Source organism: Mirounga angustirostris, unplaced genomic scaffold (genome assembly GCF_029215605.1).
Source record: "Mirounga angustirostris isolate CCGP_5_RB_7025 unplaced genomic scaffold, mMirAng1.0.hap1 SCAF_17, whole genome shotgun sequence".
Taxonomy (NCBI): domain Eukaryota; kingdom Metazoa; phylum Chordata; class Mammalia; order Carnivora; family Phocidae; genus Mirounga; species Mirounga angustirostris.
This window is the reverse complement of record NW_026991725.1, coordinates 27,823,814-27,844,821: the sequence shown is the minus strand read 5'-3', so window position 1 is coordinate 27,844,821 and position 21,008 is coordinate 27,823,814. Positions and strand designations below refer to the sequence as shown.

Here is a 21,008-nt window from a genome sequence, read left to right as displayed (position 1 = left end):
GGACAGACGTGGCAGCGTTTGACTTGGAGAGGTGAAGCGCTTCGTAGTCCGCACGGCGGCATCCTCCTCCCCCCACCCCCCGCCCACCCCGAGATAGCCACCCTACGTACACACTGCCCCCGCCAGGGTCTGCTGGAGAGGTGCTCACAAATCTTACTCCTTTATCTTTCCTAAGTCAGTGTTCAAACCTGTGTAATCCCGGAACCTCATGAAACAGCCTAAGCCTAAGCCCATTACCCCATTGATCCTCACAGCAGCCCGTAAGGTAGGGACTGGTGCTGTCTGCATTCTACAGGGGAGGAGAGCTCCGAAGGGTTCAATGACTTGTCTAAGGTCACCTAGCCAGGAAGTGGCTGAGCAAGGATCTGTCTGAATCCGGTGTCTGGGCCCCTGACGGCATAGCTATCCCTCCTCTCTCATCGAGAAGGCCATAGGGTTAGGCATCCTCAGCAGAAATCCCTCAACTGCTGGTTAGGGTGCTGACCAGAAGCAGACACTCCAAGGCCCTCCCTTGTTCAAATAGGTAAAGAGAGAATTCTTCACTCCTCAGGACTTTGACTGACCTCATTCATACTGTGTGCTCTGCCAGAGAGACTCTGCGGATATAGAGGATGCGGAGGCCACAGGGCCTGGCCTCAAAGGGCTTAAACTCTAGTGAAAAAAACAAGACTGGCCACTGACAGGGAACATTGGGCCTTTGTAAACCTGAGATAAGTCCTCGTAGGACTTCAGAGGAGGGAGAGAAGGTGTGAACTGGAAGCTTCTGGAAAGTTTTCTGTAAGTTAATGAGTCCTGTGTAGGATTGGTTAGGAGGGGGAGAGGACTGAGTGGCATCTCCCCAGCCATTGCAGCCTGATACGATCTGGGCAGCCCTGAAGAGGAGGAGATGTCACAAAAGGACAGTGTGACCAAAAGGATATCAGTGATTACCTGCAGGGGGAGGTAAGTAAAATTGAAGGAAGGGAGGAGGATCAAAGGAGAATAAGATCATAACCCTATTATTTCCTTTTTTACAAGGAGGCTGGATTCTTACATTTACTGTGTAATTCAGTATTAACCCTTTTTAAAGGTTATATTTGAGGGGGATGGGGAAAAGAGTAGGGGAAGTCCCTGCTAGACAGGAGGACCTAGCCCTTTCCTGCCCACTGGCCTCCCATCCGTTTAGCATCAGTCTGCCTTGCCACCTCCTGCTTCCCCTCCCTCCTCTAAAACCAGCCACCTGGTTTCCCCAGCAATGCAAGGAGCCTCCTTGAATCCCCAAAGACATAAAGACCTTAGGAAATTAGTGTTACACTCCATATTGGGGCGGTGGCAGATTGCCACAGGAGCTAAGACACAGAGGTGGCCTGTGTTTGGAGAGGGAAAGACAGCAGGCCACGAAGTTGGAAACTACTACTGTGTTGAGTGGCCACTGCATGCCAGGCTCTGGTCTGAGAACTCTGCATACTTTTCCTTTTTTATTTTTTTTTAGTTTTAATTTTTTTAAAGTAAGCTCTACACCCAACGTGGGGCCTGAACTCACGACCCCAAGATCAAGAGCCACGTGTCCCACCCACCGAGCCAGCCAGGCACCCCATACTTAGAAGAAGTAAGTATGGTTATTCCAGAAAGAAAGAAGCACTGAAAAGTTAGGTAATTTGTCCAAGGTGAGTCTGCTAGAAATTGGCCAAACTTGGCATTGAGCAAATGTTACAACGCTGTGAAACTGAAAACACACAGTAATGAGAAACACAGATTGTCTCATGTTTCTTCTGCAACCTTTGAAACTTCCTGGGCCTCCCAACCGAGAGGGAAATTGTCACTTGATTATCTGATAAAAGCGATAAAACTGGCAATCCTACCCCACCCTTCATCTTTCTGGTTTGCCAGAGGTGTTGATGAACAAATGGGGAGGAAGAGGTGGGGCAGGGAGAGGTGAGGGAAGGGGCCCAGCTTCTCAGGGCAGCACTAGGCTATGGGCTTACTGCAATTTGTCCCCTTTAAATGGAAACTCCAGTCCCCCCCCACACACACACACAAACACACATACCCTGTCCCCAGGGAGCCTTCCTCCATTAATGACCGTGTTCCTTCCTGGCAACCTCACCTCTGCAGCCCTTTCTCTCCACAAGATCACAGCCCAGGACCTCCTGTATTGGGGGATTCACTGCAGAGAACATTTGAACATTTGTACATTGAACAATCATACATGGAGTGCCTGCTAGGTTCTGAGCATACAGCCTGAGTGAGATGGATAAGGACCTGCCCTCTTGGAGTGTACATTCTAGAGGGGAGAGACAGGCAATGAATAAAGAAGATGGTTTCAGATGGTGATACTTGCCATCAATGGAAATAAAACAGGGAGATGTGTCAGAGAGAAACTTGGGAAAGAAACTACTTCAGACTGGAGGGAGCAGGCTGCTCAGGAAGGCTTCTCCAATAGGTGACATTAGAGCCAAGGCTTAAGTGACAGGGGTCAGGTCAGCGTTCAAAACAGAATGACTAGCTGGGAGCTACCCACTTCCTTCTGTGGGCTCCCCCACGTGGATGAGATTCCAGCTGCTATGTCATCGTTCGTCCCCAGAGCTGTCTCCCCACCAGATGAAGCCCTGAGCCCAGGAGCTGGTTCCTGTCATCTACAGTTCCAAGGTGCCCAGTGCTGTGCCTGGCACACAACAGACAGTCAGGAAATCTTGCATAAATTCATGGATGCATGACAAAATGATTAAATGTACTGAGGGGTATCCCTGAGTATGAGAACCAAACATCTATCCTTAGCCTGGGAGATTCCTGGTCTGGGGTTCCTCAGCCCTTGAGGGTTCTGTTGATACTGGGTTAGCCAGGAATGCCTATAAAACCCTGCATTTCCGGGCAAGGTCTAGGTAGTATTGAACTCTTGGGTCTTTATTGAGGATGAGGAACTTCTTAGAGGAGGAAAAACAGAGGCCAGGGGTGAGGATGACACTGGAGAGAGAGGCCCCCGTCAAGGCCTGGCGTGCTGAAACCTTGGGCGGAGAGTCAGGGTGAGTCCTGTCCCTCACCAGTAGACTGGCTTGGAAAAGTCACTTCGCCCCCCCAGGGCTTAGGCGATTCCAGGTCCCGTCCCCCACCAACAGTCCATACTCAGGAATAGCCGAGGATAGAAGATGAAGGAGCTCACCAAGGAAGAGGCTGAGGACATCTTTGTCTCCACAGTACCCTAAACAAATACCTGTCTCAGCGCACAAATGAAGGGAGGAAAGGAGTCTGCAGGAGTGAGCAGTGAGGGAGGGAAGCCAAAGAAGCAGCAAGCAGCTTGGGAATCACAAAGACCCGTCTGTCTGTCTGTCTATCTATCTATCTATCTATCTATCTATCTATCTATCTATCATCTTTCTTTCTTTTTCTTTCTTTCTTTCTTTCTTTCTTTCCTTTCTTTCTTCCTTTCTTTCTCTCTCTCTCTTTCTTTTTCTTTCTTTCTTTCTTGTAAGCTCTCTGCCCAATGTGAGACTGGAATTCTCAACCCCAAGATCAAGAGTCACATGCTTGGGGCGCCTGGGCGGCTCAGTCTGTTAAGTGTCTGCAGATTCAGCCTGCTTCTGTCTCTTCCTCTGTCCCTCCCTCCCCCCGACCCCGCTCCCCGCTCGTGCGCTTTCTTTCTCTCTCAAATAAATAAATAAATCTTAAAAAAAAAAAAAAAAAAGGTCACATACTCTACAATTGAGTCAGCCAGGTGCCATTTTTCTTTTTCTTATTTTTTTTTTTAAGGTTTATTTCTTTGAGAGAGAGCGAGAGAGCAAGGGGAGGGGCGGCGGGGGAAGAGTGAATCCTCAAGCTGACTCCCTGAGGAACGTGGAACCCGACTCGGGGCTCAATCCCACGACCCTGAGACCATGACCAGGAGACCATAGTGTGAGCGTAAACCAAAAGTCGGCCACTCAACCCAACTGAGCCGCTCAGGCGCCCCCTCAAAGACCCATTTTTCAAATCCTAGCTTTATTTCCTCAAGAACAAAATGGAGAAAACACAACCTACCTCTTAGAATGAGTGTGAAATGAAAAAAAAAAATGTGTGTAAGGGCCCCATAGGCACCCTTCTCCAGTCACAGGGCCCTTTCAGATGCAACTCTCCCAAAACCCAGTCCCAGGGCCCCAGCCTTAGGGCTAGAAAGGAGCAGATGCCGCCCCCTGGTGGATATGTTTGTCACTGACTGATCCCTGAAGAAAAGTGGAGGAGTAGAGGGGAAGTTATATGCATGTAAGTTATATGCAGGTTCCTTTGCCTCCTTCTGGAGTCTTCCTTTCAGACAGAGCCTTTCCTGCAGTTTGAGACTGGGAATGAAAAATCTACTCTCTTCAAGTTTTTCTGTGGAGCTGAGATCAGATTTAAATGAACATGATTGGAAGGGCACCTGGGTGGCCCAGTAGGTTAAGAGTCCCAGCTCCGGGCTTGACCTCAGGGTCGTGAGTTCAAGCCCCGCATTGGGCTCCATGCTCAGTGTAAAGCCTACTTAAAAAACAAAAACAAACAAAAAACATTATTTGAGCAGAAACTCTAATTTCAATTACATTTCCCATACTGTTACTGAAGGCCTAATGACAGATGCAGAGAAGGCTGAGGCAGGAGGAAGCTCTAGGGCAGGGAAGGTTATGAGGTCAGTGGCAGCCATGTTTGGGTGTCTGTGAGGACAGATGTGCAGCGTGCATTTGCGCAGGAGCTTGGCACTCAGGGGAGGGCTGGAGGAAGGGATTTGGGTGGTCAGCCAGAAACAGCAACGAGAGCCCCAGGAGGGTGATAATAATCCGGAAGCAAGGAACAACCAAACTGAGAGTGAGAGAAGGGAGAAAGCCAGGTCCATGCTCCAGAGGGAAGAGGGTGACTGCCCAGGTATCCAAGCTAGGTGGGTTCTTTGGAGTATTCGCAACAGGGGCCAGTCCCCCATAACCTCATCCATTTGATTCAGTCTTTCTCCCCTGATGGGGGGGGTTTCTCTGCCAAGCCCTCCATGTTGTCTTGCACACACGGAGTGGTAGTGTAGCTTCAAACCGTGGTTCTCAAATTTGAGAGTATATCAGAATCATCTAGAGGACTTACCAAAAACACAGATTGCTGAGCCCCACCTCCAGAATTTCTGATTCAGTTGGTCTTGGGTTCACAGGCCCAAAAATGTGCATTTATAGCAACTTCTCAGGTAATACTGATGATGCTGGTCTGGGGGCCAAACTACGAGGACCACTGGCTTAAAAGATGAGTTCCAGTCCTGACTTTAACATTTCCAGTGAGCCCTCAACCTCTTCATCTGTAAAATGGGATAATACTTACCTCACATGGTTGTTATGAGAACTAAACAAGGTTAGGGCGCCTGGGTGGCTCAGATGGTTAAGCGTCTGCCTTCGGCTCAGGTCATGATCCCAGGGTCCTGGGATCGAGTCCCGCATCGGGCTCTCTGCTCCTTGGGAGCCTGCTTCTCCCTCTGCCTCTCTCTCTCTGTGTCTCTCATGAATAAATAAATAAAAATCTTTAATAAAAAAAAAAAAACTGAACAAGGTTAAATGTGTGAAGTGGTCCGCAAAGGGCTTGGCCTATATTAAGGCTTCTATGCCTGTAGCTATCATGATAATTCTATTAAATTAGTTTATCTCAACCAATAACAAAAAAAAATTTGACCCAGGAAACCAGTTTAATATGGAATATCTTCCCCAGATAACACACAAAGTGACATGTACAAATTGATCCTTGGCTGCCATTTTTTTTCCAATGTATATGACTTAAAGCATTGCTTTTTAGAATTTCATGTGCATATGAACCTCCTGTGGACCCTATTAAAATGCAGATTATGGTTCAGTAGGTGTTATAGACTGACTTGTGCCCCACCCCCCAGTTTATATATTGAATATTCAATATTTTATTCCAATATATATTCAATATTTATACATTGATGCCATGTATAAATGGCATCATTGCCATTTATACAAGTGTATAATGTGTGATGGTATTTAGAGGGGAGGCCTTTTGGAGGGTAATGGTTAGATGAGGTCATGAGAGTGGGACCCTCAGGATGGGATTAGTTCCCTTAGAAGAGGCACCAGAGAGCTTGTTCTCTCTCTACCACACGGAGAAGGTGGCCATCTGTGAGCCAAGAGGGACCTCACCAAAGCCCTACCAGGCTAGCAGGCTGAACTGGGACTTCAGAGTCCTCCGCTGTGAGAAAAGAAATTTCTGTTATTTAAGGGCCCGACCGGTCTATGGTATTTTGTTATGGTCGCCAGAGCAAACTAAGACAGTAGATCTGATGTGGTGCCCAAATTTCTGCATTTCTAACCAGCTCCCAGGTAGTACAGATGCTGATGTTCACAGACCACACTTTGAGCAGCAAGGGTCTAGAACAGATTAATAGAAAGTTACCCTAAAGGCTGTGCATTTTCCCTGACGATGAGTACTTTAAATGTTCTCCTGCAAATCTACAACAGAGATCTGTTATAATCCCAGGCTTCTAATGGGTCTAGAGGCTTATTATCCCAAGCCTCTAATGGATCTCTCCTCAGCAATCATTGTTAGATAAAGGAATGAATGAACTAAGAGTTTTGTCTGACAGCTGGCCACCTTGCCTACTGGGAAGACCTTTGGACTTGGAAGACTTTTGGAAATACCCAGGGTGAGTCAGGCAGCTTCTGTGAGCTGGCTTTGCTCTCTGAGACCTGGGGACATTAACACTTCTCAAGGGTGTTGTAGAGATTAAATGAGGGACACCTGGTTGGCCCAGATGGTGGAGCGTGTGACTCTTGATCTCAGGGTTGTGAATTCAAGCCCTAACTTGGGGGTAGAGTTTACTTTTTTTTTTTTTTAAGATTAAGTAAGACTGTGACCATGAATGTGCCATAAACAGCATCTGGCTCACACACAGGGACACTAAAAAAAAAGTCACAGAGAAGAGTTGAGCCCCATGAACAAGTTTCTTGGCCTCTGAATTGGAACTCCTGTTGGCCTCCTCCACATGGAGGTTCTGGGTAGCCAGTGGGGTCTGCAGCAAGCCCAGCAGGAGGAAAAGAATACAGAGGGAGAGGGGGCAAGAGATGGGAAAAAATATATCTTGGTATAGTTTCTATTTAATTTTATATGTTAGCTTGAGAACCACTTTTTACTTTCTGTGAATTGTCTGTGCCTGGCCTTTGCCCATTTTTTTTAACTGTATGTTTTGTTTTTTATAATTATTTTCTGTCATTAATCACCTGTAACATGATGTGACATACCTGGGCAGGTGCTGGAAATAGAGAGGGGCCAGACCCCGTTTCTGCCCTTGGGGCTCATCCAACTTGGGATGGGGACTAAGACACCTGCCCAAATGGCCCGAACACCAGGCAGGACAAGAAGGCCAGTGAGAGATGAACAAATGCTTGGGGTGTTCAAACCATAGCAACGCCCTCTCAGCAAAACCAAATTAGTGAGTATAATAAGATGGTCTGATACAAACAGATCTGAACAGAGACCATGGGATTAGAAGGAATGAAGAGTCATGTAGGGTACAAGCTAAGCACATTATGTATTGTTTCGTGTGACTCTCATGCATTCATTCAACAAATTTTGGGTTTTTTTAAAGATTTTATTTATTTATTTGACAGAGAGAGACACAGTGAGAGAGGGAACACAAGCAGGGGGAGCGGGAGAGGGAGAAGCAGGCTTCCCGCTGAGCAGGGAGCCCCCCTTGGGACTGGATAACAGGACCCTGGGATCATGATGTGAGCCGAAGGCAGATGCTTAACGACTAAGCCACCCAGGCGCCCCTCATTCAACAAATATTTATCAGGCGCCAAATATGTGCTGAGCACTGTCTGAGGTGCTGGGGATAGAGTAGCAACAAAACCTCTACAAGGTGAGAAGCAAATAAACCAATAATATCTGTATATTCGTGAATATATCTAAATAAATTGTCTTAAAATATTATTTTTTAAAGATTTTATTTATTTATTTGACAGAAAGAGAGAGCAAGCAGAAGCAGGGGGAGCAGCTGAGGGAGAGGGAGAAGCAGGCTCCCCACTGAGCAGGGAGCCCCCCTTGGGACTGGATACCAGGACCCTGGGATCATGACTTGAGCCAAAGGCAGACGCTCAACCCACTGAGCCACACAGGCATCCCCGATCTTAAAATATTATTAATTTAATTGTTATTTATTAATTATTAAGAGTTTTTGGGGGGACATTCTCTTAAATCGCCCCCCCAAGGAGGGGGGTCTCATTGACCTCACCACAATCCTGGCCCTGGATAATTACAATAATATCCACCTTGTAGGGTTGTCGAGTGAATTAAGTGAGGTAATACATAGAGCACTCGGCCCAGGGGCTGGCAACACCTGAGAACAGGCTCTCCATCCTGCAGGGTGAAGTGACTGACTGGGTTTCCGTCTTACATCCATGATACCTTCTAGTTTGTCTGAGATCAAATGAAAGAAATATTAACGACCCCAAGTAAACTGAAGTTCTCTAGGGGCGCCTGGGTGGCTCAGTTGGTTACACGACTGCCTTCGGCTCAGGTCATGATCCTGGAGTCCCGGGATCGAGTCCCACATCGGGCTCCCTGCTCAGCAGGGAGTCTGCTTCTCCCTCTGACCCTCCTCCCTCTCATGCTCTCTGTCTCTCATTCTCTCTCTCGCAAATAAATAAAATCTTAAAAAAAAAAAAACCCAAAACTGAAGTTCTCTAGGAAGGAGAATATGAAAGGTAAATGCTGACTGAGCAGCCAGCTGCAGTCTTTGCCACAAGGAAACATCAGGGGAGGGGGTTTAGGAATTGATTGGCCTTGATACCCAGAGCATCCCTGACAGTCATCTCTCCTCTGTCGTGTGCCAACACCCCTGACCAGATCTTCCAGCCCCATCACCCCTGGACCAGGCCAGAAGCCTCCTAATTGCCTCTCTGATTCAGTCTGACCTGGGGATCGCTTCTTCACTCAACAAACGTTTGCTGCCCACCTACTACCTGCCAAGCACTAAGCTAGTGATGGGATACAGAGATAAATACTGATGAGGGTCACCTCCCTCAATGATCTCAGATTTCAAGTGGGGGAGATCAAGGATTGCCCGAAAAGGTAGTGAGTGGTGTACCTGAAACGAATTAGCAGGTGGGATGAAATGCATGAGGACTGCTCATCAGACCGGAGGTAGGGTATAGAAGGGTCTTTAAAGAAAGCTTCCAGGGGGAGGTGACACCCAAGCGGAATCCAGATATCTGCATAAGCAGCCAAGAGAGGAAGACGTGAAGGCAAACGATGTCCCAGGCGCAGGGAGCTTTACGTACGAAGCCCAAGATACGATTCATTCTCCCAGAAGCACGGATAGACCCCGGTACTGGAGTTTGAGAAAATCCCTCCAGCGGCCCAGCCCGGCCTCCCGATGTGACACGCCTCCTCTCTCGGCACTTTCTGTGATCTGCCTTCCGCCTTGCAGGGAGGCTACCCTCCCCGCTCCGGGAAGCCCCTCCTCCACACCTTCCGCTCCCCTAACTCAGAACGAGCTCCTCAACTGGCAGGTACGAGAATCGTCTTTCCGCCGGCGTAGGACCGACTGAATACGATACAGTCCAAGCGTTTCTAGTGACTACGTCTTGCGACTCTTCTTCAGGACGAACTCCGCCAACAGCTCCCTTCCACAGGCCCCTATTGCCGTCACCCCCAACTCTCTTTGGTCCTGTCTTTTCTCTCCGTCTGTACCCAAGTTGAGACCGAGCCCCCGCATCCCGGATTCAATGCCCGCCCCCGACGGTCGGCCCGCTGTGGCCACGCCTCCCGGGGCGGGGAAAAGGCGGGCCATTCAAATTAGATATGGCGTTACAGAGAGAGAGCGAGAGAGAAAGGCAGACAGACAGACGTAGCAACGACAGACGCACCAATCTTAAAATGTAGAGCACTAAAAACTCTGCCCCAGGGCGGTGACTGCCATAGCACTGTCCGAGAAGCGAGGGGAGCGAGCGGTGGGATGAGCGCGACTTGGCCCACCGTGAGTGCGATATGGCTGGCGCCGGGGCGGTGGCGGCGAGGGCGGGGCGTCGGGCATCGCTTCTCGGCCTTTTGGCTAAGATCAAGTGTAGTATCTGTTCTTATCAGTTTAATATCTGATACGTCCTCTACCGAGGACAATATATTAAATGGATTTTTGGAGCCGGGAGATGGACTAGGAGCTTGCTCCGTCCACTCCGCGCATCGACCTGGTATTGCAGTACTTCCGGGCACGGTGCACCCCTCGGGGGTTAAATGTATGGTGACCAATAACAGTGTGAGCGTGTTACAGCGGGCTTTTGGGGTCTTTTTAGTTTCTTTTTTTTCTTCTCGTGTGTTCGCTTAGTTTTTTCCGGGGTTTTGAGCTACCCCGTTGCTCGGCGTTCTGTAGATCCGCTATTCGGTAGTGCGTTTTGGGAGAAGTTTAGATAGGAAACCTGCCTCGGGAGACGTGACTCTTAAACTGAACAGGATTTTCTGTTTTTCACTCCCAGGCTGAACCAAGAAGGAGCTACACCTTTTTCTAGTGGTTGGTGTAGGGACAAACTGACAAGGTCTCCTTTCTTATCTCCCACCTTCTTTCTCTTTCTCTCTCCTCTTTCCGCTCTCCTCTCTCGTCTTGTCTTCTCTCCTTTCTCTTCTATCCAGCCCAGCCCTACACCTGAGTCTGTCCCCAAGTCTAGTTAGCTGGAAGCTCCTTCTAAAGCTCAGTTTTCTCCTCTGTTGAACAGGGATCGGTTTGATCCATTTTGTCACAGTGTGCATGGGAATAAGGACCCACCACTAACCAAATGTAAAACCACCAGCCAAGAGTAAGGGTCCCCTTATGCTGGTGGAGGAAGAAGAGGAAGAAACCTGAAGAAGTTGAGAGGTGGGCCTTGGCAACCTTAGTTTCTTCAGATGTAAAATACCATAAATAACACCTTCTCTTTGGGATTGTTGAAAGACCAAAAAGAAAATGTGGGGGTTAGCTGGCACACAGTGGGTGCTAAATAATGGCAGGCAAGTTTTAAAGCCCCGTCCTTGGTTGAGTCGAACTAGTTTTACGGATCTGGTCTAGCTGGACACGCAACTTGCTCTCCAGCACACAAACCCTTACTATTTTAGCCCCAGGATCCTGAACACATTTGGGGTGGGAGGTTGGGGGCCAGGCACTCCGCTGGCCCACATGCATTGCCTCGATCATCTGTAACTCTGGGGTAGTCCTACGTCCAAGGTTTTCAGGCTTGGAGTAACACCCACCCGTGTCAGAGAAATACAGTGGAACAGCTCCACGCTTCATTGTTCACGTCTCTCAGGGAACGTTCAAGTGCATGTAATGACCCTGAGTTTCTCCTGTGCTTTTTTATTATCTCCTCTCCAGTTCTTGGAGGCTCCCCAGTCACTAACAACCTAAAAAGATAAACGAAACATTTAGCTCATGTGTTATGGGCACCCTCCTTTTCTCTGTCTCACCGCCAGAAGATTCTAGAAACTGCTTTGCAGACTCTCCTCAGGGCCTTAGAAGGTAAGGGTGAGAGAAGAATGGTGAGGAGTTGGGTTGCGTCTATTGGTGGTGAGAGTGGAGGTCCGGAAAACTGTGTTTGCTGCTTCTCTCTGTCTCTCTCCCTCAGCCATCAGGTCCCGTCGCAGAACACTTGGTGCAATTCCAGGAGAGTCTTGTTAAAAAGCCTGTGGTTCTGCATCTCCAACATGCTCAGGGGACCCCGGTGCTGCTGGTCTGGGGACCACACTTTGAGCAGCGAGACTGTGGCAAACTGTCCCACCTCGAGTCATTTTTATTCATTTATTTATTTTAGGTTTTATTTATTTATTGGACAGAGAGAGACACAGCGAGAGAGGGAACACCAGCAGGCGGAGTGGGAGAGGGAGAAGCAGGCTTCCCGCTGAGCAGGGAGCCCGATGCGGGGCTCGATCCCAGGACTCTGTGATCATGACCCGAGCCGAAGGCAGACGCTTAACGACTGAGGCACCCAGGCAGCCCTCGAGTCATTTTGAACACAGGGTATATGTGGCCTCAGCTTAGCCGGCTATTGCTAGAAAAAACAATCTCCTTTCCCCACTGCAACGTCTGACCGACTAACCCGGTAGTTCTGATGCCAGTCGTAGAAGTAAAAGCTTCTGTTTGTAACTGGGGAAAAGGAGAAGGGGAGAAGGACTGAGGGGGAGAGGGAAGGGTCAGAGAGAAGGACGAGGAAGTCCGAGGAAACAAAACGGTCGGTCTCTCCAACCAGGTCTCTTCAAGTAGGTATGAAAGCTGAGGTGATGGAAAGAACCTGATGGAGCTGTGTAAGAGGACAGTGGGGACACTGAAATGAAGGCAGGGCCGCCGCGGGACCAGGCAGAGCGGGTGCGGTGGGGCCTGGACTTGAGGATGCTGGCAGGGACCCAACAGCCCCCTGGAGCCGAAGGACGGAACACTTGGGGGCACCTGGAGTTGGCAGCCTTGGCACGGGCAGACGTTCTCTGGTTGTGCATAGGCTTCCCCAACAGCTCTGTGAGGAGCGGATGGGGTTGAAGGGCAGCAGGAGAGGACTGGGAGAGCATGGCAGATGCCCCTGGCTGACCACGGGGACAAGGTCACGTTCACCTGTGTGATCCCAGGGCCCACGCGGTGACAGGTGCAGAGCAGGTGTGACACCAAAGAATCAGTTGAATCAAAAATTTGTGGGGCGCCAGACGAACCATGAGAGACAATGGACTCTGAAAAACAAACTGAGGGTTCTAGAGGGGAGGGGGGTGGGAGGATGGGTTAGCCTGGTGATGGGTATTAAAGAGGGCACGTTCTGCATGGAGCACTGTGTGTTATGCACAAACAATGAATCATGGAACACTACATCTAAAACTAATGATGTAATGTGTGGTGATTAACATAACAATAAAAATTTTTTAAAAAATTGGGGGGCGCCTGGGTGGCCCAGTCCTTAAGCATCTGCCTTCGGCTCAGGTCATGATCCCGGGGTCCTGGGATCGAGCCCCGCGTCGGGCTCCCTGCTCAGCGGGAAGTCCGCTTCTCCCTCTCCCCCTCCCCCTGCTTGTGTTCCCTCTCTCCCTGTGCTTCTCTCTGTCAAATAAATAAAATCTTTAAAAAAAAAAAAAAACTTTAAAATTAATTTACGATTCTATTTAAAGATTTATTTGAGAGAGAGAGAGCGCACGCGAGTGAGAGGGCAGAGGGAGAAGGAGAGAGAATCTCAGACTCCGCCGAGCTGAGCACTGAGCAGGGATGCCAGGACCCTGCGATCGTGACCTGAGCCGAAACCCGTGTCAGACACTTAACTGACTGCGCCATCCAGGAGCCCCGGAACCAAAATTAAAAAAAAAACAGGTTATCAGAAGGTTTTTCAAAACAAAAATCCAGGGGCGGCCTGGCTGACTCAGTCGGTAGGGCGTGCAACTCTTGATCTCAGAGTTGGAGGATATAGAGATTACTTAAACATAAGGTCCTAGAAAAGAAAAAAGAAAAGAAAAAAAAAAGCAAAGAAACATCCAGAAATAGATGTAAATATATATGAGGACTTTTTTTTTATATGATACAGGTGGCATCCGAAACCAATGATTAGATGGGCCATTCCATATATGATGCTGGGACAACTGGGTAGCCATCCAGAAAAAAAGTCCGATTTATACGGGAACTCATATACTAGGACAAATACGAAGTGAACTAGAGGTGGGAATGCAAACAAGATCAACAAGTCAAAGGACGATGGGCAAAGACTATGAACACTGGGTTCACAGAAAACAATAGCGGATCTTAACCACACGGAAAGATGAACAACCTTGCTCGTAAAGACACAACTGGCTATTATATTACGCGAGAGTCTGATAACGGGACGGTTGGGCAAGGCTGTGGGAAACAGGCGCCGGCCGAGAAAGCTGGCTGTGCTCTTCGAGTCTCTGTCCCCGGCTTATCATTCCCAACTCCCCTGAAGCGACAGTCAGGGGGTCCCTGGGGGGTTTGCAGGACATTTGGACAAGGGCCTGACCGTCACATCTTGGTGTGGCCCTAACTTTGCGAGCACTTTGGTCTGTGGCCATTGATGTGAACTGGCTAAGGGACACCCACGTTACCCAAACTCACAAGGAGCCGGTGCAGGAACTAGGACGGGAAATCATGTTTAAAGATATTTTATTTATTCATCTTTAAGTAGGCTCCACACCCAGCATGGGGCTTGAACTCAGACCCTGAGATCAAGAGTCCCGTGCTCCACCGACTGAGCCAACCAGGCGCCCCCTAGAATGGGAAATCATTACTTTACCATGGGAAATACTCCTTTGCCATGACAGAACACGCAGCTCTGCAATCCGAAGCACCTCATTCTAAAGATAAAAACGCCCGCAAAGTTAACTTAGCGAGCACACGATGGCCTCGTAAGCGTGAGAGCGAGCAGAACTGTAGTAGAACACAGCGAAGGTTCTAAGTATCACAAGCCACAAGAGGTTTGCTAATCCCTTTGTATATGTACGGATCCCCCGATATACTATTTATTCATTCAGTTATTCGACTACATAGACTAAGCGTCCGGGTGCTGTTCAAAGCGCTGGAGATGTAAATGTGGACAACACAGACCAAGATCCCTGCTCTAGAGCTTACACGCTGTTGAGCTAAAAGGCAATAGACACGTGTTTAAACGTGGAGGGATCCCGTGCTACGGGATAAAAGAAAGCCAGGTAAGGGAGAAGCCGGGGCCCTGGCTGGAGGAGGGAAGATGAAGCCCAGGAGTCTATGCCGGCTGTTCATATTCTCACTTTCTACATGAGGAGGCTGCGGAGCAGTGACTTGCCTGAGACACTTTCCCTGTGTTTGGCTCTCCCAGATGTTCTATATCCCAAACATGTCCCGTCAGTCCCAATAATGATGTGCGATAATTTCTCATGTCATCATCTCCCAGTTTAGAGATAACAGGTGGAAGGGGGAGGGTGAATCGAGGAGGCCAAGGAACACACTAGGTCACACTAGGTGAACCGGGCTTAGAGGCCAGGGATTCGGAGCCCATGCTCTCGGGTGCTGCAGCAGAGGGCGGCTTCCGGCCCGTCTGCGGGAAGAAGACCTGTGTGTCGGGCTCAGCAACACTTAGTCTCCTCGGGGGCTGCACACACAAGAATCACTCTTCTCGGGGCGCCTGGGTGGCGCGGTCGTGAAGCATCTGCCTTCCACTCGGGTCATGATCCCAGGGTCCTGGGATCGAGTCCTGCACCGCGCTCCCTGCCCAGCGGGAAGCCTGCTTCTCCCCCCCCCCACCCCCCTCTTGTGTTCCCTCTCTCGCTGTCGCGCTCTGTCAGATAAAGAAATAAAACCTTAAAAAAAAAAAAAAAAAGAATCGCTCTTCTCCTTTCTTGGTGCCCTTTCTAGGCCCTGTGCTCTCGGCTTCCCAGGCCCAGCCGGCCTCTTCCACTAAGCCAACGGTGTGGTCGTGGGCGAGTTGCTCCACCTCTGTGCCTCAACTGCTCCATCTGTAGGTAAACTTTGCAAGTCGGACATGAAGAAAGCACTGAGCACGGGTGTGACCCAAACAAGAAGCGTGTCTATTTTATTGCGTACATCGCTCCATCTCTTCAGCGGTGCCTCGTGGGACCCAGGACCCATATTCTAGATGACTGCCACCAAGGTCACCTCATTAGCTACGTCTGCGTTCCCTAAATCCCTTTACGGGAGGTCCGAAGGTTACCACTTCTCCACTGGGGAAACGGAGGCTCAGGAGGTGAGGTAGTTTGCCCACGGGCCCTGCTGATGGGGCAGGGTGGCCACCCTGTCAGGGCCCCATCTCGGGTCCCAACTTGACTCTGGAGCCCTTTGCAGGGGACCCCAGCCGGGCGCTTCTGGGTTGGTTCCCAGCGGCCTGGACCCAGGAAGCCTGTAGGGTCCTACCGTGATGACCCGACGAGTGTCCTGGAAACGCGGGCCACTCTGCCCCAGACCCTTCCACAGCCCCCCTCTCCCGACACATCCCCAATTCCCTTGGTCCTCCCCTCAGGCCAGCAAAAGCTTTACACCGAGGAGGGAGCTGGGCCGCCGCCCAGGTTCCTCTCCGGCGCGGCCACGCCTCCCTGCGCGGAAAGGGCGGGGCATTCAAATTAGAAATGGCGCTCCGGGGCGAGCGACGGAGGAACGCCAGACGCACCGTTCCCCTTTTAAAATGTAGAGCACTAAAAACTGTGCCCCAGGGCGGTGACTGCCATAGCACTGTCCGAGAAGCGAGGGGAGCGAGCGGTGGGATGAGCGCGACTTGGCCCACCGTGAGTGCGATATGGCTGGCGCCGGGGCGGTGGCGGCGAGGGCGGGGCGTCGGGCATCGCTTCTCGGCCTTTTGGCTAAGATCAAGTGTAGTATCTGTTCTTATCAGTTTAATATCTGATACGTCCTCTACCGAGGACAATATATTAAATGGATTTTTGGAGCCGGGAGATGGACTAGGAGCTTGCTCCGTCCACTCCGCGCATCGACCTGGTATTGCAGTACTTCCAGGAACGGTGTACCCTTCGGGGCCTAAATGTTTGGTACCTAATGACAGACTGTTTTTATTGCTATTGCGTATTGAGTAGGTTTTCTCAAGTGCTTTGTTTTCTGCTCCTCAGGTTGTAAATACTGTTTTACAGTAAAAACTTCTATGGACTCGTTTCTTGGTCAGTAGAGTTCTATGTTTTGTTTTTTTCTTGCCTTTGGGTGACAATCAGGAGGAATTGTCTTTTTCTAGCGGCTGGGGAGGATACGGAACTGGTCAGGATCCCATCCCCTTTTCTTTCTTTTTTTTTTTTAGGATTTTATTTATTTGACACAGAGAGACAGCAAGAGAGAAGCAGGTCTCCCGCCGAGCGGGGAGCCCGATGCGGGGCTCGATCCCAGGACCCCAGGATTATGACCTGAGCCGAAGGCAGACGCTCAACGACTGAGCTACCCAGGCGCCCCCAGGATACCATCGATCTTTCGTCTTGCTCCTGCCTTTGGGGTTGAAGCAGTTTACTTCGTGTTTTAAACCGCGGTTATTTTTAAATGTGATGGAGGAGCGCACACAGGCCGCCCATCTTCCCCTTAACCGTGCTTTTCAAAATCCTGCACGAAGGTAAAAAGTTTCATTAACCTCCGAGTTAATGGGGCGGCATACTGTCTCTCTACAGGGCCAGAGAGTAAATGGTTTTTAGGCTTCAAGGGCCCCAAAAGGTCTGCGTGACCTATTCTTTCACAACCCTTTAAAAATGTAAAATGCGTTGTGGGCTCTCCGCATACAAGAACGAGCCTGGCCAGGCGCCTGGGTGGCTCAGCCGGTTAAGCATCTGCCTTCGGCTCAGGTCATCGTGATCCCAGGGTCCTGGGATCGGGGAGCCCGCTTCTCCCTCCCTCTGCCTGCTGCTCCCCCAGCTTGTGCTCTCTGTCAAATAGATGAATAAAATCTTAAGAAACAAAAAAACCCACAAACAAGCCTGGGCAAATTTGCTGGCCGGCTGTAGCTTGCGGACACCTGGTATAAACATACCGGCTTTGTGTCTCGTCCCAGAGACAACGCCCCCCTTCAGGCTTTTTGCTAGTCCTCTGCCTGAATGCCAGAAAGGCCTGACTGACGATTGCACTTGCACGTGGCTTTGTGACCACAGTAGAAACCGAGAGTTCCTGCTCACCTGTGACTCTCCTGGTTTTTGCAGTCACCTTGAAGACGTTTGTTGAGCACTCACAATGTACTCTTGATTAAATACCTTTCTGTTGTCAGAGATTTCCAGTGATTCTTCCTTAAACGCATGGTTCCTGCAGATTCTCTCAACCTGTAACCATCGGGTCTTTTTTACACTCCTATAAATTCTAGGGCAGATTAGGGTTAAAATCTCCAGGAGGACTCATGATTACGGAAAATGAATCTAGCTAACGATGAGAATCCAGAATCCTTCCACCCAGTACGCATCCTCCTTCAAAACCGCAGCCCACGTGGGGAGGAAACTGTGACTGTCTCGACTTGATTACAAGAGACTTCTTTTCCTCCCATAGGCTGAAACTTAAAAACAGACAGACACTCAAATCTAGAACATCCACCCCAGAATCTCTTCTCGTTTTCCTGGTTTGTTGCCCTGTGTCGTGATGCGTCCTTTGATCGGTCCCTTCAGGTGCCAACAGAAATAGCCACATGTCACCTCTCCGTGCCTCATCCCCACGAGACTCTGAACATCACCTTTCCTACTCATTTCTTTTCCTTCTCCCCAACTCCTAACAGGTTTGAGCAACTTTGGGATCCGATGGTTGGAACATTTAATTAGGTTCCTGGGGTGACTGAGAGCGGGGGGCGGGGAGGGAGGCTACGAGTGTTACAGATTAGGGTTGATCCATAGTGCAAGAAATATTTCTTGAATGACTGCTATGTGCCAAGACCGAATGACAGGTGTGCCTCCTACCCCGAGAAACCTTACGGTCTCCGGTAGAAAAACGGAGCAACAAATCGTCCTGGGTCTAGGATTGTTTCCTGAACTGAACTTTCTACAAACCCTGCAAAGGATTTCTTCTCAATGGGTTGCCCACCCTCCTTTGCCAGCAGAGCGTCCCCTCGACTGACTGAAGCAAGGCATCCGTTTCTGTTTATCCTATCCACTGATCTAATGAGATATCCTAGGAATTGATACCAAACAGTTGAACACGCAACAGAAAATGGACAAAGGATAGGGGTGCCTGGGTGGCTCAGTCGTTAAGCGTCTGCCTTCTGCTCAGGTCATGATCCCAGGGTCCTGGGATCGAGCCCCGCATCGGGCTCCCTGCTCAGCGGGAAGCCTGCTTCTCCCTCTCCCACTCCCCCTGCTCGTGTTCTCTCTTGCTGTGTCTCTCTCTGTCAAACTATAAATAAAATCTTAAAAAAAAAAAAAAAAAGGACAAAGGATAGACAGTCCTCAGGGGGGAGAAAAGAAAAACACAGGTATACGCTGACATCTGGCCCCCAGAGAACATTCCCCCCACCCCCCCGTCCCCTCGTGTCTCTGGACCAAAGGGCCTGGGTCACCCGCTCATGCCACGGACCCTAGGATTGATCCATTCCCTCTGTTGCATCACGCTGATGGGGCAGGATGAGTTGGGGGATGGGGGGCAGGCCCACCAGAGGCCATAAAGAGACACACACTCCCCCTGGCCCGCACCCCGCCCCCCACCCCCCCACCCCCCGCCGTCGGAGAGGGAGGTAAACCCTACAGTGATACAGCACAATGTTTAAGAGATCCTATTGTCGGGGCGGGCAGGGACATCCCCTCCAAAGCCCAGAAAATTGCTTCCTCTTTATACCAGAGACTACTGAGAATTAGAAGGAAGCCCGAGGCCCGGTGGGCCTCTTTGCGTTCTGGAAGCAACACATTTCACACCCAGACACCCTTTTTGGGCTCACGCACCGGGTGATGGGGCAGACCCTCAGCTCAGAGGCTGGCCCGGAGCTGAAAAGGGCTCTCAAGCCCTGGGAGGGGAGCGGGGGGTGGGGGGCAGCCCTGCGGTTTGGGCCACAGGATCCTGCGGACCCCATCGTGCTGACGACAGTGGGCGGGTCCCTGAAGGAAAGAGATGAGGTGTGGAGTTTATGGCAAGCCAGGGCGGTGGAGGATCACAACGGGGGGCCCTCCCTGCGGGTTCTGGAGCCAGGCCGCCGGGCCACCGACGGCAGAGACTTCCCCTTCTGAAAAGCAGCTCCTGGCACACTGGTGGGCCTTCGGGGAGACGGCTGTTTAACGGGGGACCGTCGGAGCCCAGGGCCCCGGACTGTCCGTCAGACCTGTGGGTCCTGACGTCAGGCGGGCCAGCAGCAGCGGGCCACCCTGAGATAAATGTGGGGTATCAGGGTCGAGCCTGAGCAGGAATAAGAGACACTGGACAGCCGACTGACCCAACGACCCCGCTGGCCTTTGTTGGCCACCCCAGACCTGGCACGGTGGACATGTGAACAGTGGGGCCACAGGGGTGGCCGTGGAGGCCCCACACTAGCCAGCATTCGGTTGGGGTACTGGGGCCGGGCCATTTCTACTGTGGGGATGCGGGGCTCCTCTAGCCAGCCATCTTTGTTTCCAGAAACCTCTCTTTGACTGGCCCAGCCTTTGTCAGGTGCCACAGGGCTTGAGGCTCTCCCAGTCCACACCTGCCTCCTCCTTCTATCTTTCAAAGCATGAATTCACCCCCCTCACCACCACCACCACCACCGAAATAAACCTCTTACGCTCCTCGCTCTGTCCCTGCGACTTCTTCCCAGAGGACCCAACTGCCACCTAGGACTCAGACTCCAGTGGTCAACTTTACAAAAACACTGGTCAATTTGAATATGTAACGCTCATGTCTGTCCAGTTAAAAGAGAAAGAAAATAGAAAGAAAGAAAGAAAGAAAGAAAGAAAGAAAGAAAGAAAGAAAGAAAGAAAGAAAGAAAGAAGAAAGAAAAGAAAGAGAAGGAAGGAAGGAAGGAAGGTAGGAAGGAAGGAAAGAAGGAAGGAAGGAAGGTGGAAGGAAGGAAGGTGGAAGGAAGGAAAGAAAAAGAAAGAAAGAAAGAAAGAAAGAAAGAAAAAGAAAGAAAGAAAGAAAGAAAGAAAGAAAGAAAGAAAAGAAAAAACGAAACTGGGAACAAATATATGTCGGTCTACCACAGGCAGGGTTCATCTCCAAATTACACAGGAGATCTGAGAATGGGGTCAAAAAGAAAAAGACGGGGTGCCTGGGTGGCTCAGTCGTTAAGCGTCTGCCTTCGGCTTGGGTCATGATCCCAGGGTCCTGGGATCAAGCCCTGCATCGGGCTCCCTGCTTGGCGGGAAGCCTGCTTCTCCCTCTCCCACTCCCCCTGCTTGTGTTCCCTCTCTCGCTGTGTCTCTCTCTGGCAAATTAAAAAAAAGAAGGAAGGAAGGAAGGAAGGAAGGAAGGGAAAGAAAGAAAGAAAGAAAAGAAAAAAAACTGGATAAAACATAAGCAAAGATCACGCAGTTGAGGGGAAAGATAATAAATGTGGTTTTTCACATACAGAGATGCAAAGATGAACAGAGATGTACAAAGAGAGAAATGCGTATGAAAACGGTCCCGAGATGTAATGTAGCACCTGGGAGTTTGGCCAAAATCCAAGAGTCTGATGAGCTCC

At 50.1% G+C, this 21,008-nt stretch overlaps 2 long non-coding RNA genes and 2 other non-coding genes across 4 annotated transcripts; all 4 read left to right on the top strand.

Annotated features, from left to right (window-relative positions):
• The first annotated feature begins 9,443 nt into the window (after positions 1–9,443).
• LOC135362908 (uncharacterized) lies at positions 9,444–15,220 on the top strand. Its single transcript, XR_010408335.1, has 3 exons — positions 9,444–9,946; positions 10,677–10,816; positions 11,309–15,220. It is a non-coding gene; the product is annotated as an uncharacterized LOC135362908 (long non-coding RNA).
• On the top strand, positions 10,002–10,191 carry LOC135363068 (U2 spliceosomal RNA). Its single transcript, XR_010408792.1, has one exon. It is a non-coding gene; the product is annotated as a U2 spliceosomal RNA (small nuclear RNA).
• A 969-nt stretch (positions 15,221–16,189) lies between the features above and the next one.
• Positions 16,190–17,647, top strand: LOC135362907 (uncharacterized). Its single transcript, XR_010408334.1, has 2 exons — positions 16,190–16,569; positions 16,704–17,647. It is a non-coding gene; the product is annotated as an uncharacterized LOC135362907 (long non-coding RNA).
• LOC135363067 (U2 spliceosomal RNA) lies at positions 16,238–16,427 on the top strand. The gene has a single exon (XR_010408791.1). It is a non-coding gene; the product is annotated as a U2 spliceosomal RNA (small nuclear RNA).
• Positions 17,648–21,008: the final 3,361 nt, after the last annotated feature.